Genomic DNA, 26,359 nt, shown 5'->3' with positions numbered 1-26,359 from the left:
ACTTCTGGATCCTTTGTTTTGCTTTGAGCCTCAGGTGGCCTCAGTGTTTTGCTGCGCCTTCCATCAGCTTTGGCTGGTGGCCCAGCTGCACCCCTATCTAGGCAGCCATAACCTAACTTCTGTTGTCTATGCTCTGGCAACCTCTAGGTTAGATTACTGCAACTTCAGCCGGTGTAGAATTCAGCAGCAAGGCAATTTGAGCACATTACACTGATCCTGATTTGACAGCACTGGCTGCCAGTTAGTTTCCAGGCCCATCTCAAAGTGTTGGTTTTGACCGCCTCTCCCCATATGAAGCAATCCGGACCCTGCAATCAGCATCTGAGGCCCTTCTTTGTGTGCCTCCTCTATGAGAAGTCCGGAGGGTAGTAGCACAAGAATGGGCCTTTTCTTCAGTGGCCCCCATTTGTGCAATGCTCTCCCTAGAGAGGCTCACCTGGTGCCTTCATTATATATATTTACATATTCCCCAGTTGTTTAGGACAGGGGTCAGCAAACTTTTTCAGGAGGGGGCTGGTTCTCTGTCCCTCAGACCTTGTGGGGGGGCAGACTATATTTTGGAAGAAGAAAAAATGAACAAATTCCTATGCCCCACAAATAACCCAGAGATGCATTTTAAATAAAAGCACACATTCTACTCATGTAAAAACACACTGATTCCTGGACCGCCCTTGGGCCGGATTTAGAAGGCGATTGGGCCGGATCCGGCCCCCCGGCCTTAGTTTGCCTACCCATAGTTTAGGGCGACATTGGTTCCAGCTGGCCTCTATTTCCCATGGATATATCTTTGATTTTGTATTTTCAACTTTGTAAACTATGTTAGGGTTTTTAATGGTAAGTGGTACATAAATGTATTTAAATAAGTGAAATGAAAAATAAAATAAAATCATGCACCTCAGTGCCAGGGTTTAGGCTGAAATGCCGTAACACACACATGGGAGCAAGTCTAATTGAACTCCATGGGGCTCAATGAGTAGGAAACAGCAGCAGAACTGACCTAACTGCTGCTACATTTATCCCATTATTATCCCAGTTAGCACAGTGCCACCTGCCACTGGGAGGGTGGGTGTCATTGCTGCTCCACCCCTTTCACATGTGGCTGTTGGCAAGTTTGTATAAGATTACCCCGTTCATGTCATTAGCATGTTCAGGAAAAAAAGAGAGAGAGAAATGTATATGCTGAAATCCAAACTGAAATGCCACATAATTAAGAATGTTTAACAACCATAATTTGGTCCTGACCCAACAAGAAAAACCAAAGCTTGTTGGAGGCAATTCATCTGCAATTTTTAAATAATACAATATGACGTGTGAATGTGAAAATCAGCCTTGAAATTACTTGCTGGCCTGTGAGTGTGGTGGCAACCTTGGTTTTCTTCATACGTAATGTGTGAAAAAGGCTTTGAAATCGATAATATTACTCAAAACAATGTATCCTTTTAAGCTGCATTTAAAAGCTGAGAATTTTGATTGTTCATGTTCTGATCCGTAAATCTCAACTGTTCAAGGTTCTTCTTTAAAACTCTCATTTCCTAGAACTGGTCTCTGATGTGTCAGCAAAATTCTGCACGTCATCATTTCGCTTACATTTAAACTTTTTTTTTTTTAACCCCAGCTTGACATTGAGAAAGGTAGAAAGCACAGGAATTATACTGCTGGCTTGTCATTTATATCCCCATGACAGGAGGCAAATTGTGCTCAACTTATTTCACCTGGCATTGGGCTTATGTATTGCTGAAAAATTAGTTTACTGTATAAATAGATGTGGTTATGTGACTTTGTTTAAAAAAGAAAAAAAAACCAACAAGAACCCAAACTATAATGCACCATTATCAGTAGTATTCCAGAGTTTATAAATGAAGCACTAATGTTGTTTTGGTCAAAATGGTTATATTAAGACTCTGCCCAAGAAGCATTTAATGCCATTTTCCCCCCCTATGCCCTGCAAGGTGACTTTGAAGCATTTTTATTGGCTGAAGACTTTGCATTTTTAGTGCACAAGTCTTACAATCGGGAGATGTATTTCACGTTTTTATGTGAGAACTGAATCCTTAATCTAGCGCTCGCAATTGCAAGTAAATTATTTCTTCCTCTGTACCTGCCAAACTACAGAAATATAAATGCAAAGTGTGTATACACTTTGTTAAACACCTTTTCATTATGGAATGTAAATTGTATTAGATTTTGCCGTTGCTTACACTTCAGTATTTAGAGGATGAAGCGTTAGTATGCTGACTTTTGTGTGTGTGTGTGTGTGTGGATACATTTTCTCAAAGTAGAGCAGTTTCATAACTCAAAGTCCTTAAAGAAAAAACTCTTCCCCTCTTTTTTAAAATGTCTGTCTCCAGGCGAAATTGGAATGTTACCAAGAGCTGCCACAGTTTACAGCAGAAAAATATGGTAGCAAAGGTAGTTCATGCCGATTAAAATGTGTCATTTTTAACCTGTTTTATTGCAGAATTCCCAGGGGCCTCTTTTCATGTGCCACGCTCTGCCTGGAGAAACTTATGGCAGTGTAATAACATTATTGTGGATGCCTAGAGGAGTGCAGGGGTTTCCCCTTGGTTGATGGGCAATATTAAAGAGTATTGCTCTGGGCAAACGTGTGAGAATTTGATGTGCCTGCAGCTAAAGGATGCTTTCCCAAGGGGCTGCTGACAGCCTGCCAGGGAAAACTCTCCCAAAGCAATCCAAAAGGTCTTGACCAATATCAAAACTGTATTCTCTCTCAATAGTATCAAATAGTAGGCAAAACCAGGCTTGGGAGTGGGGTGGCATTTCCTCAGGAAGTATGCCCAGAGAAATGGAGTAAAGAATGTATTTAAGAAACCATAAAGCATGTTGACATTTCCATTCTACCTTAAGGAACAGGCATGTGGAATTGTTGCATGTCACATGTCTGTTTACATTCCAGCACAGTATGCTGGGAACTTCCGTTTGTGTATAGCTTTTGCTTTTGCTGTTCTCCCTGAGACGACATGAGAGAGATGACATGTTTCTTTGTTCTGATTCATGTTTAATAAATCTGACTTCACAAGCCTCACACCTATTCTGTGTGTGCACTCTGCTAATAGCATGCCCTGGCTTTGGAAGTCCGGGTCGCTGATTTACGTCAGAGCATGGGCCGATGGAAGAAGACGGTACAACTGGGGCCCTCTGCATGTCGACAACATGTGTATCCTCTCTGTTTTATCCTCACAACCACCTTGTGGTAGGCTGAGAGACTGTGATTGGCCCAAGGTCACCCAGTGAGCTTCATGGCTGAGTGGGGATTTGAACCCTGGTCTCTCAGGTCCTCATCCAGCACTGCAACCACAGCACTGCAGTAGGTATATTTAGGAGCTAAGCATATCAAGGGAGACCAGACCAGAGCAATTTAAAGAGGTTTAGGAGAGTCGTGTGTGTTTGTGTCTGGCTTGGAGGATTGGAATGGGAGAACTTTGGCCAGTAGTATGTGGTAGTCCTTTCATGGATCACTGCCTTGCCATGGCGAAGGGGCTTGAATAACTCAGAGAAGCTATGAACTATGCTGAACAGGGCACCCAAGATGGACAGGTCATAGTGGAGAGTTTTGACCAAACGTGATCTACCTGGAGCAGGAACTGGCAAGCCACTCCAGTATCCCTGCCAAGAAAAGTCCATGACAAAGACAATGCGGGAGGCAGTGGAAGACTGGAGTGCCTGGCGTGCTCTGGTCCATGGGGTCACGAAGAGTCGGACATGACTAAACAACTAAACAACAACGACAAATGTGATAGTCCTAGCCTTGAGCTTTTTATTGTATTCCTTTAGAATAGGGATGGGAAAACTGTGTCACTCCAGATGCAGTTGGACTCCAGTTTCCATTGCCCCCGGTCAACATGGATAGTAGTCAGGGATGACGAGAGTTCGACTGCAAGAACATCTGGATAGAGAATGGTTCTCCAAAGCGAATGAGGAGAAAGGAGAAGACAATCCCACTTCCACATGGTACACAAAGGGCCATTACCTTCCTGCTCATTTCCTCAATCCACAAATGTGGGTGCAAGTTAAAGCTGTTTAAAACGACTGTGCAGCATTCTGTAGATGTGCTTGCAAGCCTATGGTATTTTTATAGAGCATCTGCATTGCATTTATCACAGCTCCAAAAGTCATGGAAGGTTACCATCTTGGCACATATGTGGACAACGCATGAAATCACTCCTGGCTGGGCTTTTCTGGGGGCCGTCAGGTGGTGAGTGTAAGGTAAAGCTGGCTCCCATATATTTTACATCAGCCTCTTACCATATGTAGAATCGAATAACCATACCGCACGGAAAGGTTGCTAGGGCAACTCTGCGTGGCTGCAGCAACCACCTCCATATTTTTGGCAGTAGCCTCTCTAATAACAATTATTAGTTCCGCTTGTGTCCCGTGGTCAAATCGGCTCTCAAGTCAGCTCACAATGATAAAATCAGTACTAATTTTTTTTAAAAAGCCCATTCAATGTAGAAATTCCTATTAAAAATCAATATGAAATGACCATAGTGCTAAAAATCTGCAATTAATAAAAGCAGAGAAAGAGAACCAGAACCACCACTGGAAGACTCTACAAACCTCCTGAAAATCAACAGGAAACTTGCCTGGTGATCTCGTGGGGGTCTGTACAGCTCATAAGCAATTATACTGATGTATGCGATGATGCCCAGAGACACAGGGCATCAGTATAGTAGCCAACGTGGTTAAAACTGCAGTGCTAGGGCCACTTGAAAGACCTACAATGGCTCCCAGTACATTTCTGAACACAATTCAAAATGTTGGCACTGACCTTTAAAGCCCTAAATAGCCTTGGCTCTGAATACCTGCAGGAGCGTCTCCACCCTTGTTGTTTAGCCCAGACACTGAGGTCCAGCTCCAAGGGCTTTCTGGTGGTTCCCTCACTGCAAGAAGCGAAGTTCCAGGGAACCAAGAACAGGGCCTTCTCAGTAGTGGCACCCTCCCTGTGGAATGCCTTCCTTTCAGATGTCAAGGAGCTAAGAACAACACAACTTTTAGAAGGCATCTGAAGGTACCCCTGTAGAGGGAGGTTTTTAAAATTTGATCTTTTATTAGGTTTTTGTATGTGCTGGAAGCTGCCCAGAGTGGCTGAGGCAACCCAGTTAGATGGGTGGGGTACAAATAATAATAATAATAATAATAATAATAATAAGGCAGAAGATTCCACTGAGCACAGCAGTATGTACTTCTAAGCAGGCAAACACAAGACCAGGGTGTAACTTATGAACAAGGAAATCCCTTATGCTAACCTTGGCACTGTCATGAACTCAAAGCTGTAGCTCAGTGGCAGACCACATACAGTGCACGCAAAAGCTCTCAGGTTCAATCCCTGGTGTTTCCAGTTCAGGCAGAAAGAGACTAATGCCAGAAAACCTGGAGAGATGCTGCCAATCCGTGCTGACAATACGCAGCTAGATGAAGTTGCTATAAGGCGGCTTCCTATGTTCATAACTCAGCAGGTGACCTAAAGAAAGGTTTTACTGCTCAGCTTCAACCCACCACCGCATATGCAAGATAAGAACTGGACCTAGTTCACAGATTAAGGAGAGAATGAATCTGAAATGCTTTGAAGGTCTGCTGATGATATTACCCCACTTTCTTCAAAAATTGCATGAAGCAGGCACCAACATGCAATTACTAGGAGTGCAGCCTTTCTCTAGGTCAGTGTTTCCCAACCGGTGTTCCGCGGCACACTAGTGTGCCGCGAGACATTGCCTGGTGTGCCGTGGGAGGGAGGCGGGCGAGTCGGGCGGCGAGAGGCAGGGCGGCGGCGGCGAGGAGAGGCCGCCCAGCGCGGGGCTCTCGCCGTCTGCCTGCCTGGCTGCCTGCGTGGCGCTGACGTCACGGGGCTGTAACGTGCCCCACATAGGCACACGCGGGGCGGCGAGCGAGCTCCCTCCCACATCCCATCGCCGCTCGCTTCGGCCGGCCTACTGGGCTGTCGCAGGCGGAAGGCCTGCGCATGCGCGAGGTTTTCGCGCCTTCGGGATTCCCTTCACGCCTTCCTCCTCCCGGGTCCTTGAGAGCGCGGGAAGCGGCAGCGCGAGACCGGCGTTGAGCCTGGTAGGTATTGCGCTTGCCAAGGCAGTCATTTGGGAAATGAAAACTTGCAAAGCAAGCAACCAGTTCAATCTGAAGTACGTGTATGCTTAATATCCTGTATCTGAAACCTGTTCTGCCCCCTCCCCCACACTTGGTGCCATTTTCATCTACACATGCAGCAGAGTAAGTTGACCCAGAATAGTACCAATTCAGATGGCAGATGGGAGAATGACAGTGCTGAATGCTTTCCCATGTAGAACAGTCCCTGCAAATAAAAACCTAGCATATTTGGAAGAGGGATGCTAGCCTAACCATTACCTTCTATGCTGTTACTATTTTTTTATTTTTTTTTACATAAGTAAAAAGTGACCTTTCCCCATCTGGCATGATACAAGCCCATTCTTACAACTCAGAATTTTTTCGACTATTTCAGCTACATATGTAGAATATGCCTTCATTGATTCATATTAAAGAGAGTTACTTTATATATAGTCAATATAGGCACAGAGTTAATTTTTTAAACATTTTCTAATGGTGGTGTGCCTCGAGATTTTTTTCATGAAACAAGTGTGCCTTTGCCCAAAAAAGGTTGGGAAACACTGCTCTAGGTCAATGGTTTTCAAAGCTTTTCCTCTGGGCCACACATTCAGGAGAAAAATTTGCTTGCGCCGCACCGATTTTTTTTATTGATAAGAAATACAGCGGTACCTCGGTTTAAGAACAGTCCTGTTTAAGAACCAATCGGTTTACAAACTCCGCAAAACCGGAAGTAGTGTCCCAGTTTGAGAACTTTACCTCAATCTAAGAATGGAATCTGAACGGTGGAAGGGCAGGCCTCATTAGGGAAAGCGCACCTCAGTTTAAGAACGGTTTTGGTTTAAGAATGGACTTCTGGAACAGATTAAGTTTGTAAACCAAGGTACCACTGTACACTGGAAAACAAAAAGGAACAACTCCCAGCAGTGCTTGATTTATAACATAGAACACAACTACTTTGTAATATGATCACGGGACATCCAGATAAAACAATGCAGCTACATAAGAATGAGAATCACTCCCTGAATATAATATGGATTGTCCCTGAATCTTCCTACGCTTGCCAATGTGGCATGCCATACCCTTTGGGAACCACAGATAGTTCATGACAATGTGGGGGCAATGCTATGGCAGTGTCAGAAGCCAGGCTGTGATGCTGGCCATTATTATTGCACAGTGCCCCCTTTGCCTTTGAAGGAATCTGTTACTGTGAAATCTCTCCACTTCAAGGAATTAAATCTGAAGGAGTGCACAGGGAATACAGTTTGGCGACAATAAGTGGATATTTGTCCCCAATGGGCAATTGGGGGGGGGGGGGAGAGATGTCTTGACATAGTCCTAATTTGGTGTTCCCTGCTGGCCATTGCCTCCATTTTGTGAAGCAGCCGAAAACAGCTCTACAACGAGAAATCTCTTTGCAGATTGCAGGGGCACGTGCAGACCTATTATTAAGTAAAAATAATTTAAATTGCCCTCTTTGAAACACTAAGCTAGCTCATTGCAGCAAGTTATTATTTTGATCAGGCTGCTCGCTTCTGAAGTCTCTTGGCAACAGCACTGAAATAGCTTTCCCCTGGGAATAAAGACCAATCTGCACTAACAAATTAAAAATGTGTTAAAAGACAAAATAAACATACGTTTTGGGGGGGCTAGACTTTCATCTCTGCAGTGGTGCTGCAAATCATCTTGTAAACCCACTGAATCTGCTAGTCAGGTAAATACAGAACAAAACGTGACTAGTCATTCCTTGTTTATTGTCCAGTGGGAGCATTGTTGCTTTCAAAGCAGTACAACCGGGTCATTCTTCAGTCTAGTAAGTGAAGAACTGTCACCATGCACAGCCTTCTGCACCACATCCCACACCAGAGATAGTCAACATGGTGCCCCCAAGATATATATATGTCTATAACTTCCAGAGTTTCTGACCATTGGCCATGCTGGCTGGGACGGAAGTGATCCCCAAAACATTTAGAGAGCTCCAGGTCCCATCTCCATCATACCTCTGAATACAGGCTTTAATGGATTCTAGCTAGGCTTTTATATGCCTGTTGGAGTTTTCTTGGCAGGGATACTGGAGTGGCTTGCCAGTTCCTCCTCCAGGTGGATCACGTTTGGTCAAAACTCTCTACTATGACCTGGACCATAAAGAAGGCTGATCGCCGAAGAATTGATGCTTTTGAATTATGGTGCTGGAGGAGACTCTTGAGAGTCCCATGGACTGCAAGAAGATCAAACCTATCCATTCTTAAGGAAACCAGCCCTTTGTGCTCACTGGAAGGACAGATCGTGAAGCTGAGGCTCCAATACTTTGGCCACCTCATGAGAAGAGAAGACTCCCTGGAAAAGTCCCTGATGTTGGGAAAGATGGAGGGCACAAGGAGAAGGGGATGACAGAGGACGAGATGGTTGGATAGTGTTTTCGAAGCTACCAGCATGAGTTTGACCAAACTGCGGGAGGCAGTGGAAGACAGGAGTGCCTGGCATGCTCTGGTACATGGGGTCACGAAGAGTTGGACATGACTAAACGACTAAACAACAACAACAGCTAGGCTTTGGTTAGCTTCTAACCTCTGATTAATCTAGTTCCTGCATAGAACTTAGTCCTTTTTCTTTATTTTATTTGTAAAAGTATTTATAAACTGCCCACTTGTATAAAATATATCTGGGTGGTGTACTTCAGTGTATACAAATGCAACAACAGAACATAAAAATGGCTGTCTCACATCAAACCGACAAACAATAGGCCTGTTGGCATGAAAAGGTCTTCAGAGATGCCTGAAAGTCAAAAGTGAGGTTCTGTGCCAAATCTCTGCTGGAAAAGAGTTCCACAGAGGAAGGGATCAGCAACACTAAATGCCCAATTTCTAGTGGAGGCTGTAAAATGGAGAACAACTAATGGTGCTCCTCCATTTTTGTGCCTCGTTCTCAGAGCACTTGAGAATTTCAGTCAGTGTGAAGTTTCGAGCTCAGCATATTGTTGTGAAGTGGCTGAAAGTGGTGTGTGTTTTCTTCCTTCCTTTCTACTAAACATTTTTCCTGGAGCCCTGTGGCCTTTCTGGCTTCCTGTACTTCCTGATCTAAAAAAGCCCTGCGGGTGGAGTTATTTCATGAGGCCTTCCTTTGGGCTTTAACTGAAAAGCAGGGGCTGCAGAGCGCTGATCTCTGGTAAGATGATTTGCAGAAGGTAAGAAAAGACGCTTGCAAATGCTTTTTGGCAACCTCAAAAGCAAGCCGGGCATGACAACAACCTTGCAATCACCCAAGATAATTTCAACTTTTTAAAATGTTCCCTTTGATAATTAATTGATGGAGAATACGCAGTGCTATAGAAAATGCATAAATAAGTAAGGATGAAAGGTGTCGAATGTTTATGACACCGTTACGTTCTGGGGTGAGGAAAAGAACAGTCCATGACCATGAATGTCGTGGCTTCAGTGGAAGGAAAGTTAGGACCCAAACCAATATCTTTTTTTGCCTTGGTTTTATGTTTCTTTTTATATCATTTACATTTTTACTCGTAAGCTGCCCAGAGCACTTTTAGTTATTGGCGGGTATATAAATACTATAAAAAAATGAGTGACAAGAGGTGCCAAGCTTGAATTTGGAACCATTTGATTAATGCTTCAAGACATGTCTTGTGCCCATGAGCTACAAGGATTACTTGTCCGAATCATAGGAACATTGGGAGCTACCCTATCCTCTATCAGTGGAGGAGACCTGGGACTTTTTGCAGATCTACCAACAGGGCTACCTTTCATCGGGTGACCTAACTTGAAAGGAAAAGCAAGGCAAATGCTCTTCTGCTGAGCTATGGCCCTCAGATCAGATGAAGACCCGTCTAGTGCAATATTCTGTTTCTAACAGAACCCAACCACATGCCTCTAAACTCTCTCAAGGTTGTGAAGACAATGAGCTGCCCCTGTTGTTTGTCTCCAGAAACTGGTGTTCAGATGAAGACTGGGTGGCAGCAGGAATCCTCTAATAGAGAGAGAGAGACGGACAGGAACACACACAAAGAAAATGCTATGGGATGTTAATATAAATCAGTTTATTTAGTCTCCAAATTTCATGTTCTTTGTTTTTCAAGCTCTCACTCTAACAATTTCCCTTTCATGTGTTCAGTGTCTTTTTTTAAAAAAAAAAATGTTTAGGGGTACTCTCATTTTGACTCAAGAAAATAACCATTTTATAGTTCAAATTGGGGAAAATAAATACAGTAGATGGACAGAAGTATGAAGATTCACAAAATGTTTGGAGGTATGTGTACCCCAGCATCCCCTCAGAAAAGAAAGAACTGCATGTGTTTAATTAGAAGTCCTTTGACCTCAAATTAAGATATCACGTGAAGGTCTTTATTAACCTGTTCACATAGGCATGGAGATAGTCATCTTACTATTGTAACTCCAACTACTCCTTGCTCAAACACCGAAGTCCACAATGTAATGGTATATTTCATCCTGCCAAAGCACCACTGTGCTACTGATGCCTGTCTGTGTTCAAGAATGCGAGAATAGTAGTGGGCATGCCTTTGGGATTCCCTTAACACATGGATGATGCCCACTTTTCCATGAATCGTCTCCCCCTCTCTTTTTTATCAGGGAAACAAGCTATCTACATGTCAGACTTCAACCTCTGAGAGAACGTTAATGGTCCCTGCCTGATGAGATCATCCAAGGAACTGACTGCGGCAGCTTTCTCCAACGTGAATGGTGAAACCAAGACGACGTGACTTCAGTAAGTAATATTACGGTGAGGCAGGGTGAGGGAATAACATTTCCCAAGTGGAAAGCTACATTTCAAACATCGTTATAGAAATATTGAAAACTTTATAGCCTTGGTGTAATGTTTAGGCCGGAGCTTACAAATCTTCACTCATACTGTCTTCACTTGCGTAGCAAACAACAAAAAATACCCCACAAGGGCCTGTGCTGACCAGAAATGCATTTCCAGACATATTTTTTATTATTATTCAAAGCTGCCTCTTTATAGTAAAGGGGGGGATTCTCTGGGGGTCGTCATTGCTGCCAGCTTTGCTGCCTCTTTCTACAACCGCAGCACTGAAAACGAGCTGTTTCATGACAACCGGTCTGGCTCATTGCCTCCTATTTTTTTGTTTGGGGAGGTGGGCTGGGGTGAGGGTAAAAAAGACTGCGTGGATCATCTTTCTCCCTGTTCAGAACTGTGGAACATTCCTGTGGTAACTGCTGCAATTCTTGCAAGGAAAATAAATGATAGGAGGAAAGCACTTAGTGTGTGCATCCCTTAGGGGTGAACTAATGAAATCTTAACATCAGGAGGGACAGGAAAGAAATGTTTTGTGTGTTCAGTACAGCAATCAGCAACTTTTCTCAAGAGCATTCACGGTCTGTGTTAGGGATATGGATGAACTGATGGGCTGTGAGCATGATCTAACCCCAAAGGATTCTTTTCCTTATCTCACCCACGGTTGCCCTGCCACATGATAAGATGTGGCAGAGTATTTTTCTGCAGTCTTTTTTTTTTAACAGGAAAAAAAAATTCCAGTGTTGTGTTTTGGTTTTCATATGCATTGCTCAGCTATGCATAAGCTCACATGCTCCAAACTTTTCATTGCTGTTGTTCAAAGGCAGTATCTTTATTATGGAGCTGGGACACTTGTAAATATGCACCTATCTCTCCCCTGAACTGCTTCTCCTTTGGAGCAAGAAGGATAATAATAATAATAATAATAATAATAATAATAATAATAATAATAATTTATTTGTACCCCGCCCATCTGGCTGGGTTTCCCCAGCCACTCTGGGCGGCTTCCACAGAGACCAAAAATACACTAAAATGTCACACATTAAAAACTTCCCTGAATAGGGCTGCCTTAAGATGTCTTCTGAATGTCAGGTAGTTGTTTATCACTTTGACATCTGATGGGAGGGCGTTTCGCAGGGCAGGCGCCACTACCGAGAAGGTCCTCTGCCTGGTTCCCTGTAGCTTTGCTTCTCACAATGAGGGAACCGCCAGAAGGCCCTCGGCGCTGGACCTCAGCATCCGGGCAGAACGATGGGGGTGGAGACGCTCCTTCAGGTATCCTGGACCGAGGCCGTTTACTTGAAGGCATAGGAAAGTGCATCCTTGCTTCCTAGGGAACCAACCAGGGGTATGCAGATCGGAAGATTTTTCCATGTGTTCATTCATCAGTCCATTTTGTCCTGCTTGTACAAAGTGCTGTGGATTTTTGAAAAACTGCACAAAAATGTCCACTGCACAATTCTCTTGGGAATTATAGAGACAGAACTACCTAAATTGCATAGAAATGTATTCATGTATGTGAGTACAGCAGCAAGAATGTTACTTGCCCAAAAATGGAAAGAAGAAGAAGTTCCAGCAAAGAAGAAGAAGAAGAAGAAGAGTTTGGATTTGATATCCCGCCTTTCACTCCCCTTCAGGAATCTCAAAGCGGCTAACATTCTCCTTTCCCTTCCTCCCCCACAACAAACACTCTGTGAGGTGAGTGGGGCTGAGAGACTTCACAGAAGTGTGACTGGCCCAAGGTCACCCAGCAGCTGCATGTGGAGGAGTGGAGACACGAACCCGGTTTCCCAGATTATGTGACTACCACTCTTAACCACTACACCACACTGGCTCTCATGTAGGAAGAATGGATACAAAAACTTATGGAATATGCATAAATGGCAAAACTTACTGGAAGAGTAAGAAATCAAGATAACAAACTTTTTATAAAAGAATGGAAATGGTTTATTGAATATTGACAGATAAATTGTAAACAGATAAAAACACTGGCAGGATTATTGTATAACCTGCAGCTACATAAGGGTATATATATATATATATATATATATATATATATATATATATATATGTGTGTGTGTGTGTGTGTGTGTGTGTGTGTGTGTGTATATATATATATATATGAGCGCGCACACACACACACACACACACATATATATATGGAAGATAAATAAATGAGTAAGTTAAGTTAGTTTGAATATGCATAAGATATTAAAAATAAATTTAAGGAACCACAGAAAGAGGGGGAAGGAAATCAAGTTTTAAAATGTCAAAATGATTGTAAAATCAGTGAAATCTATATATCTGAAAAGTGTATATGTATATGTATATGTATATGTATATGTGTGTGTGTGTGTCTGTCCATTGCTTTCTTATACCCATTTTGGCACATTTATTTAAGCCAGAATTGTATTGCCATGCTGTGCTGGCTAGCTCTATCTGCATTTAGTTTCACATGAATGTTTGGGGCAGAATTAGTATATGGATGTGGTTTCGGATACAGATGTCATACAGTACATCTGCATTGTGTCACTTTCTGTGGTACTTCCACCCAAATTCTTCTTCAATAGACTGCGTACACATGATACTTTCAAAGCACATTTGAAACACATTTCCCTCAAAGAATTCTGGCCACTGTACTTTGTTAAGGGTGTAAACTACGATTCTTAGGATTCTCTGAGGCTGTTACAAAGGTTTGTAATAGTGATTTAAATAGCCTGGATGCTATCTGGATGACCCACAACTTGAAGGCTTGCAGTATCCCAGAATTCTTTCAGTTTTTCGGATATCTTCAGGGATTCATGGCTTTTTAAGGTGTTGCCTATTCAGAACTTTCTGGACACAGGGATTGGGTGATGTCGTATACCGGGTCAGTTTAATCATAAGATTGTGTGTGATATAGGAAATATCTCAATACTTTTATCTATTTCTACAGTTGAGAGCACCTAAAATTCACTACTGATTTGTGAAATCTGGCCTATCATTTGTGCTAAACTGACTGAAATATAACCACACAGTTCTGTTCCCCTGAGGAAATAACTAAATCTACATTTTTTAAGAATTTGTCTACTTAAATACACCATCTAGCAAAAGTGAAATAATTGGATGTGCAATTTTTCTACCAATTATTATGCATTAAAATCTGAACTAAATCCAGTGAGCAACCTAATTACTTAATTGCCCAAGAGAGATTCCAACCTTGTGGGTAAATTATTAACTCCCCCTCACGCCCCATATATTTACAAGGGATGCCATAAAGATTGTGAACTTTGCTGGGTTTTATGTATTTTTTATTTATTTAATAAAGCCACTGCTGGGTTCTTATACATAGCACTGTGCTTCTATAGTTTTTATAATAATGTACCATAAAAAGCACTTCAGGAAAAGATGCATAGTAAACAAACAAATGTAATAGTGTATATGCTTATGTACATAGTATAACTACTATAACACTTAAGCAGAAGACAGATAGTTGTCCTCTCTCTTTCTAAAAATAATTTCCTAGAATTTAAAATTCTCCTTTCTCCCCCTTGCTCAGTTTGCCACACTGATCAGGCCTCTGAACAGCTCAGAAATGGAAGCGCCGTTCCTCCAGTGAGTAAGGTGTCAATAGATCAGTCCCATAATAGCCTGGGAGACAACTGCGTCTCGATGGGGCAGAGTCATTCATTCTGTTGAGGTCATGGGAGTAGTATGAAAAGAGGAAATTAAATGTACTCACCAAAAAAGATACATTGAGATAGTTAATAACGTGACAGCTACTAATAATAAGGAAATTCACAGTTCAGGCTGACCTTAAATGTATAGCCCAATAAGGAAGCGGTTAAGGAGACACCCTGTTGTGCCAAGATATTAGAAGTCACCCTTAACTATAAATTTCCTTGTTTTTACTAGCTTAAGTTACAAATGAAGTATTCTTTGAACAGCTCCCCTGTTTTTGCTGAATATTTGAGACTGGGCTTCTTGGGGAAAGAAAATTGGTGAAAATATAAATGCATAGCTGTTAGTTAATAATTATGCCCCATCTTTAAAATGAATTGTTGTTGTTGTTTAATTGTTTAGTCATGTCTGACTCTTCGTGACCCCATGGACCAGAGCACGCCAGGCACTCCTGTCTTCCACTGCCTCCCACAGTTTGGTCAAACTCATGTTAGTAGCTTCAAGAACACTGTCCAATCATCTCATCCTCTGTCGTCCCCTCCTCCTTGTGCCCTCAGTCTTTCCCAACCTCAGGGTCTTTTCCAGGGAGTCTTCTCTTCTCATGAGGTGGCCAAAGTATTGGAGCCTCAGCTTCAGGATCTGTCCTTCCAGTGAGCACTCAGGGCTGATTTCCTTAAGAATGGAGAGGTTTGATCTTCTTGCAGTCCATGGGACTCTCAAGAGCCTCCTCCAGCACCACAATTCAAAAGCACCAATTCTCCAGCGATCAGCCTTCTTTGTGGTCCAGCTCTCACTTCCATACATCACTACTGGGAACAGCAGTGCTAAATTGTATATATGCACCCTACATATATGGATGCAGTGCTGTGTTTCACCTATTCTAGAGCAGCCAGTTTACACTGGTTGTAATCAAACTGGAATAGAATTCTCCACTTCCTGTTCCCCATTCCATTTTGTTCTGATGGGCCTACTTCAGAGATGCTTTCAAGGAGACATGGGTGGGTGGGAGAAGGAATGGGAAACTTTTCTTTCTCCCAAGTTAACCTATCTTGGGATTCAAATCAATGGCTTCAGGTTTTTTAAAAAATTGTTTTCATTAAAGATTTTCTTGACTTACAAAAGTACATACAGTGTCTCTGCTTTCTGTTCATAGAATCTTTTCTACATTTCAGTTATATTCGATGTCAGACACACCAGTGATATAGACCGTATAAAGTTAGGAAGCAAGAGAGGCAGGGGAAGAGAATAAGGGAGAGAGACCGTTCATTCTTTTACATAGTATATGTGCAAGGTTTTTGTGTCACTGTCACATGGGTAGGTTCTCTTTCTATTCATTTATTAGTTTTCATTGGTGGTGAGAGAGGTTGGGGGGCCCAGAACATGGTTGGTTGACTTCAGTTGGCTGATGTGAGTTTTGTGTGTGAGGTGGAGGGTGGATGTTCAGTAGATTTATTGCTTTATTGTTCGGCGCCCAGCCACGCTTCCCCTGGGAGCCTCTGTAGATCGTAAAGCAATTAGCAGAATTACACAGCGTCCATGTTGAAAGGGCAGTAAACAAGTCCCACATGTTTCTTCTGTCCTACTATCCCTTTATTTGCTCAAAAGTAGCATATTTACAATCAATAACAGCCATCAGATTCAAACTGCATCTTCTCCCTCTGTTTGCAGCTACGCAACAAACTGCTTTTGCAGTGGAGGGGTTGGTCGGTCACGTTAGCCATATTGATTCGTATGCCATTGGTGGGTTCTTGTAGTAGTACAGTGGTACCTCGGGTTACATACGCTTCAGGTTACATACGCTTCAGGTTACACACTCCGCTAACCTAGAAATAATGCTTCAGGTTAAGAACTTTGCTTCAGGATGAGAACAGAAATTGTGCCCTGGCGGCATGGCAGCAGCAGGAGGCCCCATTAGCTAAAGTGGTGCTTCAGGTTAAGAACAGTTTCAGGTTAAGTATGGACCTCGGGAACGAATTAAGTACTTAACCCAAGGTACCACTGTACAGTCAAAACTCGGGTTAAATATGCTTCAGGTTGAGCATTTTCAAGTTATGCTCCGCGGTGACCCGGAAGTAACGGAGGGTGTTACTTCTGGGTTTCGCAGCTCGCGCCTGCGCAGACGCTCAAAATGATGTCACACGCATGCGCGGAAGTGGCAAAACGCAACCCGCAGACACGCAGACACGCAGTCGCATGTTATGTTCTACTCAGGATGCGAACGGGACTCCGGAACGGATCCCGTTCGCATCCAGAAGTACCACTGTAATGATAATAATAATTTTATTATTTATGCTCTGCCTATCTGGCTGGGTTTTCCCAGCCACTGTGCGTGGCTTCCAGCACATACAAAAACATACTAAAACATCAAACATTGAAAACTTCCCGATACAGGGCTGCCTTCAGATGTTTTCTGAAAGTCTGGTAGTTGTTTTTCTCTTTGACATCTGGTGGGAGGATGTGGGTGCCACTACCGAGAAGGCCCTCTGCCTGGTTCCCTGTAACTTGGCTTCTTGCAGCGAGGGAACCACCAGAAGGCCCTCGGCACTGGACCTCAGAAGTTTCAGTTTGCTGATTAGTTTTTCTAGGAGGGCTGTTTTCAATACAGTTTGGTACCAGTGGTCCATTTTCACTCCTGACATGTCTCTCCAGTGTCTAGTTATGATGCTTCTGGCTGCTGAGAGTAGGTGAGTTATGAGTTCTTCGTCATGTGAGTGTGTGTTATTGTCTTGGAAAATGTTCAATAGGGCTAATTCTGGGGTGGCTTCTAATACCTGTTTCGTTATTTTGCATATTTCTTGTATCAACGGTTTTCGTTAACAAGATTGTGCATGCAAGATAGTCTAAAGTCCTCAATGCAGCACTGCTTCCCCCGAGCCCAGAATGCTTGTATGTGAACACTTGGTCCATGAGTGCATGCAGTCCCTTCAGGAGGAAGGGCAGAATATAAATCCAATCAATTCAATTTCAGAGGCCATGATTGTTTGTGGGAACTATGTGACACAAAGCTCTAACAATCAATAGGAGTTCATCCAAGTAAATGTGCTTTGGATCCAGATGACAACCATCTGTGCGAAATATCTTACTATAGAGTGGGGTCAATCAGAGGGATGTGTTTGAATTAGCTTTAAGGCAGCCTTATGGTAATCACCCACTTTCAATCGAAAGTGGAAGTATTGTTTGTTTGCTGAAGCTGTTCTGCAGTTTGGACTACATTCAAGGACAATGTTTTATTTAGCTGATATAGTTTAGGGCTGTAAGACGATCTGAATTTCCAGTTACAACAAAGGCAGGAAAAATGTACTGAAATCAACTATTTTTAATTGTTCTACGCTAGTTTTTAATAAACTCAGGCACTGTGTTTGGGATGCAGTGGACTTAACCATTGGATAGTTGCATGCCAAAATAAGATAAAAAGCAAAAAGCAAAATGGTACTCCAATTAATCTACAGCTATGTGGGTTAAATCACAGAGCCTAGGATTTGCTGATCAGAAGGTCGGCGGTTCAAATCCCCGTGACGGGGTGAGGTCCCATTGCTCGGTCCCTGCTCCTGCCAACCTAGCAGTTCGAAAGCACACCGAAGTGCAAGTAGATAAATAGGTACCACTCCGGTGGGAAGGTAAACGGCGTTTCCGTGCGCTGCTCTGGTTCGCCAGAAGCTGCTTAGTCCTGCTGGCCACATGACCCGTAAGCTGTACGCCGGCTCCCTCGGCCAATAAAACGAGATGAGCACCGCAACCCCAGAGTCGGTCACGACTGAACCTAATGGTCAGGGGTCCCTTTACCTTTACTTTATGAACAGTCCAGTAAGGCAGACTAGGTATTCTCACTGCATTTCTGCTGTGTCCATTTCTGTAAGCTCAACTTAGATGTGTGGAAACAGATAGATTATTATTCTTTATTGATTTTGTCAGTCGCTTTATCTTACCGAAGGCAACTCAGAGTGACTTACAACCAACCAAACAATACCCTCCCAAAGGCATGCAGTATACGGGAGAAACAGGGCTAAGTTTTTCAGTAGAGAAGTTAGGCATTTATTACTATCTTATTTCTATCCTGCCTTTTACCTAGAAAGATATTCAAGACCATAAAATTTTTTTTTATAAGATATTTATTAAGATTTTCAAAATATTACAAAATAAAAAATAGAAAAAATAAAAATACAAAATAAAAATAATTAAAAAGAACTCAATCTTTCCATTACTTATTTTTCATTAGCTTGTTTCCCGTACCTCCTCACACCTCCCTTTTTTTTTCCAATTCAGTTTGTTGGTTCAGCAAATGCTTCCCCTCTTTGTTTATCCTAATCTTTAATCTTAAAATATTGTAACATTAAATCTTTACCTATTAGTAATCCATTTTTCATATTCCCTTATAGTATTGCAGCTAAAAACCACTTAGTTTCTATCCAACATCATTCTAACATTCATTAATTTTACAATATTTCTGTAAATAGTCTTTAAATTTCTTCCAATCTTCTTCCACCGACTCTTCTCCCTGGTCTCGGATTCTGCCAGTCATTTCCGCCAGTTCCATATAGTCAATCACCTCAGGACCATAAAAACTGGGCCTTTTCCCATCCCATCCGACATACACCTGCACAACTTGGAAGGGTCTCAGGACCTCTGAAGTGGGATAGTGGTGATGGAATAGGTCTTATTTTTGCTTTTGTTTATATTAAAAAAAAACACCTCACCAGAGGCAATATCAGATCACATGATGCATGGTGGCTCCACTGCTGCTGCCTTGAACTATTTGTTTGAGCAGGCAGCAAGGAGAAACAAGTTCCAGCTACAGAAGTTGAAGAACACAGCTGCACCATGGCCTGCCCTGCGCTCCATAAGCGAGTATCCTGGCACCAGGTTCACTTGGCTGCTAGTGTGGAAGTCAGATTCCCCTACCGGCACAGTTAGCTTATATATGTGGAATTGGGAAAGGGCACCATCTTGTCCTCTGGGCAGCAAAATATCATTGTAAAGTGATAATTTGCTTTCCCGCGTTAGGAATCACTGCACTCATCTTCCACTGCAGCGTCTTCCTCTGTTCCCAAAGCTGCTTCTCCACACTCTCATGCTGCGTACCAAAACATAGTGAGAGAAACTCTTTTTACGGTTCGAAGAATGTCCCCATAAGCATTGCCTGATTTCCATCTTGCTTCTGAATTCCACCTCTTGGCTTATGTGTGTGCCCATGCCACTGCAAGGCAGGCAACTGAATTGTAAAATACACGCTGTTGCTTATAACAACACCCTCCCTTTTTTAAAAAAGACAACTTGGTGAATTTTAGTGATAGAGGGCACTCGGTATTAGATAGCTGGGTCTTCTCTCTCACAGAGTGTACTTCTGTAGCTATACTCCCATATAGCTAACCTACATTAATAATTTTATAATAATAATTTATTATTTATACCCCACCCATCTGGCTGGGCTTCCCCAGCCACCCTGGCTGGCTTCCCAAAAAATATTCAAATACTGTAATACATCAGTTACAGATAGGTAGCCGTGTTGGTCTGCCATAGTCAAAATAAAAAAATTCCTTCCAGTAGCACCTTAAAGACCAACTAAGTTAGTTCTTGGTATGAGCTTTCGTGTGCATACACACTTCTTCAGATACACTGGATCTGGCAACTTCTGTTTCAGTGTATCTGAAGAAGTGTGCATGCACACGAAAGCTCATACCAAGAACTAACTTAGTTGGTCTTTAAGATGCTACTGGAAGGAATTTTTTTATTTTGTAATACATCAAACATTAAAAGCTTCCCGAAACAGGGCTGCCTTCAGATGTCTTCTAAAAATCTGGTAGTTGTTGTTCTCTTTGACATCTGGTGGGAGGGTGTTCCACAGGGAGGGCACCACTACCGAGAAGGCCCTCTGCCTGGTTCCCTGTAACTTCACTTCTCGCAGTGAGGAAATCGCCAGAAGGCCCTCGGCGCTGGACCTCAGTGTCCGGGCAGAATGATGGGGGTGGAGACGCCCCTTCAAATATACAGGATATACTGGACTGAGGCCGTTTAGGGCACTGAAACGGATAAAAACAGCAATGCTGTGTGATTGACTATTATTGTCAAATATGGAGGCAGCCCTCTCCAAGGAGAAGATGGGAAAATCCACCCAAAAATGAGAACATTTTTCACAGTGTGTTTTGGCACACATCAAAGGAAAGAGATCTGTGTAAAACAATTGGCTTTAACCGATGTTTGCAGACCTATTTGATTTTCACAGTATGAAGAAAGAACGGGGTAAGCCTTAGTATTAATTACCATTTGCTATAAGTGCTGCCGAGCAGGTGGGAAGGTGTCGTTCAGCTGAGCCACTACAAATTTGAAGCTTATTGCTCTAAATCACTCGTTCTGAAGGGTAGGGGTGGGGGGTGGAATAGTTATAGGCTGTAAATTAAGTAGCATAAAGTCACAGCCATGGAATTCTGCACAGTTAGATGGGGCTGAGCTGGAGAAGCAGGTGAGTTTAATGACTCTTAATATATTAAGAAAAATAAAAGTACTTTCGGGAAGAATGCGTTAACCCCCACCTGTGCAGCATCTTTCTAATGCCAGACCCATTCATATTAAGTGGGTCTTACATTGCAGTGGGATGGGGGTGGGGAGAGGTGGCAGTGTTTGGATGCTCTGCGCTTTGCAAATGCCATTTTGCAAGCTGTTCTCTGAAGCCACCCCAGCTCCTGACTGGATCCTAGAATGTCCCATTTTTTTGGTCTGGCACTCTGGCACGAGTCAGCAGGCTTTTGCCAAAATGCCAGATCGAAAGACACTCATTTATTTGGTCTCAAGCTCTCGTGAGAGTCACCTGGCTCCTGTGAGAGTTTGGGACCAAAAAAACAAGCACCCCAATTTTGATCAGCAGGATGTTGGAGAGTATGTTAAAAGGGAGCCCCAACCATGCTACACTAGTCTGATAGTGGTTCAGTAGTCTACCCTAGGTACATTAAGAATGCACTACACCCACTTACCTAAAAGTAAGCCCCATTGAGTTCAATGGGGCCCATGTCTGAGTGGACATGTATAGGGTCCTGCTACATCACCTTGCCAACAAAGGTCCGTATAGTTAAAGCTATGGTTTTCCCAGTAGTGATGTATGGAAGTGAGAGCTGGACCATAAAGAAGGCTGATCGCCAAAGAATTGATGCTTTTGAATTATGGTGCTGGAGGAGACTCTTGAGAGTCAGGTCATTGGTCCATCTGGTTCAGCATTGTCTACACTGGCTAGAAGCAACTATCTGAGATTTCAGAAGGGTTTCTCCCATGGAGTTGCTGGGGATTGAACCCGGGATCTTTTGCATATGCTCTGCCACTGACCCACACTCCATTCCAATGAAGTAGCAGTAGCAGAGAGCCTGAAGAGTAGAAGCAGGAAGACCAGCCAAAATCATCAGTGGGGGCAGGTAATAAGAAAATGAGCTAAAAATGTTGATAGTCTATCACTATCTGTCAATCACTATTTTTAAATCAATTACAAGACTTGGAAAATTGGAGAAATGGGCAGAAAGTAGAGAACTCCATAATTCCATGGACCAGAGCATGCCAGGCACTTCTGTCTTCCACTGCCTCCCGCAATTTGGTCAAACTCATGCTGGTAGCTTTGAGAACAGTATCCAACCATCTCTTCCTCTGTCGTCCCCTTCTCCTTGTGCCCTCCATCTTTCCCAACACCAGGGTCTTTTCCAGGGAGTCTTCTCTTCTCATGAGGTGGCCAAAGTACTGGAGCCTCAGCTTCAGGATCTGTCCTTCCATGCTTTAAGAAGAACCACTAACAACATTATCCAAAACAAGATAAAGTGATATTGAAAAGGAGAGATTGCTTATCCTTTTGCCCACATGTTATGGCTGAAGTGTCCATAACAGGCCACCACAGAAGGTGCCAAAGCTGTCTAAGAAGGCAAGATGTTGCCGTCCCTCTCTATGGACACAAAAGAGGGTTGTGTGTTCCTAAGGCAAATTTTGAAGGGTCATCTCATCTCATCCTCTTCATTTCTCTTCATCAGAAACAACTGGGGCTCTACACAGTGCGAGCTCTTTGGAAAGGTGAGCTCATAGTCTTCTAGACAAGATCAAGAGTTGGAAGGGAATAGAGACTGAAACAGGAAACCATGCACCAAAGGTCAGGCAGAAGATGAGTAATGGTAAGTGACCTTTTGTTATGAAAACTCCCAAGTTCATTTCCTTAGCCACCGCTCCTTTCCTACCTTCCCATCACGAGATGCAAGGTAACAAAAAAGAAACATTATGTGCATTTGGGCAGTCTTGCCTCACCTCAGTGCAAGAATTAAAAACAACAGCATCCCAACCACATTCACATTTTGACATTTGATAAATTGTGGGTTTGGTTTTGAAATATAAAATTGGAAGTTCTCTCTGGGTCTCAGCCAGAAGGACTGAAGGTCCCACTTGTTTTTATATGGTTCTTGGCATTGCAGAAAGCTGTGTGTACAGTAGGACACTGCAGGTGGCACGTAAAGTTAAAATGCTTTGTTTTACCCTTGACAAATAAGCAGAGATAGATTTAGGAATTCAGCCCAGACAGTAACTTCCTGCATTGGCAAGCTGAAAAACTTTTAATTGCACATGTTTTGTTGTAGAAACCAACTCAGAAAGGAAGTCCAGGCGTGTGACTCTCAACCTAAAAGGAGGGACAGAATGTATGAACTCATGTGTGAAAAAAGGAAACTGTTACTGCTGTTTGCTGAGGGGTAACCAGTAAAGCTCCTTCTGACTCCTACCCACCCTCCACTTTCTTTGTCTCTGCCTATGAATTTGTACAGGCTGCCACAAACGCATTAGTGTACTGTAAGCAGTTTTCATCACCGATATTGCTATTTGTTCCTAGAAGGTTTGCCAGTTGTTTGTTTGTGTGTGTGTTTACTAAAATGGGTAATGTTGGGAGACAAAATCAACAAACAGATTGTGCTTGATAGCCCTTTCTTTAAGTTTACAGTTTTTGATTCCAGTGGTTTTTAAAGTTGATCGCTACGTCAAGAGAAGTTTAAAGTTTATACCTATACAGTGGTACCTCAGGTTACATACGCTTCAGGTTACAGACACTTCAGGTTACAGACTCCGCTAACCCAGAAATAGTGCTTCAGGTTAAGAACTTTGCTTCAGGATAAGAACAGAAATCGTGCTCCGGCAGCACGGCGGCAGCAGGAGGCCCCATTAGCTAAAGTGGTGCTTCAGGTTAAGAACAGTTTCAGGTTAAGAACGGACCTCCGGAACGAATTAAGTACTTAACCCGAGGTACCACTGTACCTGCTGGAGGAACCATGCATGCTGCAGAAGATGACTCGACATCTTTTAAGGTACACATTCAGTTCAAATTAATGCTACTGACCTAGTCTATTGCTTCACTCCTGCCCCCACCATTAACTGTGTTCACACCCAACATTAACTGAGTCCACACCCTAAAAAGAATTCCACACACCCTGGTGGCTGCAAATGGTCAGGGGAAGATAGGGGGCTGGGATGCTTGAGGGACATGTTTTCTTCACAGTCCTATGTGAATTGACTTGATCTGCAGGTCTTGGACTAGTGCAATTGGATCAGAATTCAATTAACCATTGGATTTTCCACTTCTCTGAATTTTGTGGACACAGAATGAATTACAATTGGCATTTGGGATAAAACCTATTTAGAAATACAGACATTGGGTTGTATGCAGCTAAACCATTGTGTGTGTGGCATGGCTTCCATGAATGCAACAGAACATCCTGCTTCCCACCCCCAAATCTGCTTTGGAAGTTGCCGCAGAGCGGATTTGGATGGTGCACAGTGAAGTGGAGGGAGGCGAAGCTCTGTTGAAGTAGAAACAAGGAAGGAAGGGATTTAGGAATATGTGTGAAACTAAGAGAGACCAGAAAGAGAATGTGATCTCCATCGTGAACTTGGGAGTGGGCTTTGGGAAATCTAAACCCTTTAAGAAACACAATTTTGAAACCACACAATTCAGTGGAAACGTCAGCCAGATGGCAACTTAAATATCAAACACAATACCCTTTCCTTGACTATTGCTTTCCGGTGCCCCAACTTTAAAATGGAGGAGCCAGGGTCTGAGCAGCTGAAAATTCACAAGTAGTAGAAATCCTAAGGTCTGCAAAGGATATTGACTGTGGATACGTTATCAGATCAGATATTCCCGCCCCCCACCTTATTACCATCTTTTCCATTGTGCTGAGTTATTCTAAAAGTAAAGGAGAACTGTATGAGGAAAGATACATTCTGGAATGAGAAAATGTTAGAAATCAGCTGGGTGCAAAAAAAAAAGTGCATTTCCCCATTAAATTGTATTTTGTTACAAAATGATGTTGGAACTAGGTTATTTCATACTACTTAAACGTTACCAAAAAAGAGAGAAAATGCATTGCCCCAAAATTGGAGACTGATTTGCATAAAAGATGTTTAGTGCATGTGTATAGATACAAAATTCAGGGGGAAACGGTTGTATTCAAACAGAAACACAACACATTTCAACATAACAGGGAAGACTGTGACCTGTGACCAGGTGTGCTATGTCTTCAAATATTGTCCATCAGAAATCCATCCACTGTGCACCTCATATATATTTACCCTCCCTCAATGCCTGAAACATTTTTTATTCATCTCCTGTGACTATTTCTCCCTGTCTCCTTTCACACCTAACTTCTAACCCTTTGGCCTGTGTGAATTATACACATTTCAAGGCTAAGGCCTGGTCTACCAGAATGTCCATGTCTCTCTCGTCTCCTCCTTCACGAAGTTATTTTCTGTTCCTCACAGACCCACATTCTCTTGTGCGGCAGCCAAGTCTCTCTGCCTGTCACTCTCTCTCATGGAATATTCCATTCCACCTTACCCAGAGAGCCCTTACCCTAGAGAGCCAGTGTGGTGTAGTGGTTAAGAGCGGTAGATTCGTAATCTGGGGAACCGGGTTTGTGTCTCCGCTCCTCCACATGCAGCTGCTGGGTGACCTTGGGCTAGTCACACTTCTTTGAAGTCTCTCAGCCCCACACACCTCACAGAGTGTTTGTTGTGGGAGAGGAAGGGAAAGGAGAATGTTAGCCATTTTGAGACTCCTTCGGGTAGTGATAAAGCAGGATATCAAATCCAAACTCTTCTTACCCGACTGAATTCAACTTTCACAACAGCATCATACTGAACATCTGCAAAGGATGCTGTTATGAACTCCCAATGATTATCATTGGCCACAAAAATGGCTTTGAAATGAAAACTAGAAGCACGTTACACAACTCATGAGTAATGGCACCTGCTAGATGTTCTCCTTTACCTAACAAAACAAACTATTTCCCCAAGGAGCACAGCTCAAACGGAGAATCTTTCCCCTAAAACCACCCCAGCAAAGTTTACGGAAGGAGAATGCACACCATCTGTCAGCTTCCGAAATAATTCAAAAATGTCAAAAAAAAATTGCTCCAAATTCTGTTGAAGCCATCTTCAAATGTTCATCTTCTACACTGCCAAGTTTCAAGTCAGTCAGCTGAACGAAATGTCAAGAGGAGAACCTGCTATGCTCCAATTTCTTGCTATAACAGTGGAATGCCAGCTATGGCTCTATAATTCCCATGGCCTTTAGCAAGTTTTCCTTTAGCAAATTGTCATCTCCACAGTCCTTTCGGGGACCCAGTTGCTTTCATATGTGGACACTGCCTTAATCTGAGGTGGGTGCTTTCTTCTTTTCATCTCTTCAGTATTGGTCAGTGGAGCAGCGCTGGTCAGGTGAGACACAAGGAGATTAGCATGGTAGCTTTTCCTCCCAGTGTTTTTCCTCTTTGTGTTTTCAGTTTCGTCTTTGTGTTTTCAGTTTCCTCTTCCACACAACAAA

General features: G+C 42.9%; 1 long non-coding RNA gene across 1 annotated transcript; it reads left to right on the top strand.

The window, feature by feature from the left end:
- The first annotated feature begins 9,191 nt into the window (after window positions 1-9,191).
- LOC308589470 lies at window positions 9,192-25,368 on the top strand. Its single transcript, XR_014009293.1, has 4 exons — window positions 9,192-9,277; window positions 10,692-10,827; window positions 22,533-22,670; window positions 23,127-25,368. It is a non-coding gene; the product is annotated as an uncharacterized lncRNA (long non-coding RNA).
- Window positions 25,369-26,359: the final 991 nt, after the last annotated feature.

The sequence above is a fragment of the Podarcis bocagei genome (assembly GCF_964188305.1).
Source record: "Podarcis bocagei genome assembly, chromosome: 6".
NCBI classification, from domain to species: domain Eukaryota; kingdom Metazoa; phylum Chordata; class Lepidosauria; order Squamata; family Lacertidae; genus Podarcis; species Podarcis bocagei.
Note: the sequence above shows the minus strand (reverse complement) of the source record. Positions and strands in the feature narration are given on the sequence as shown.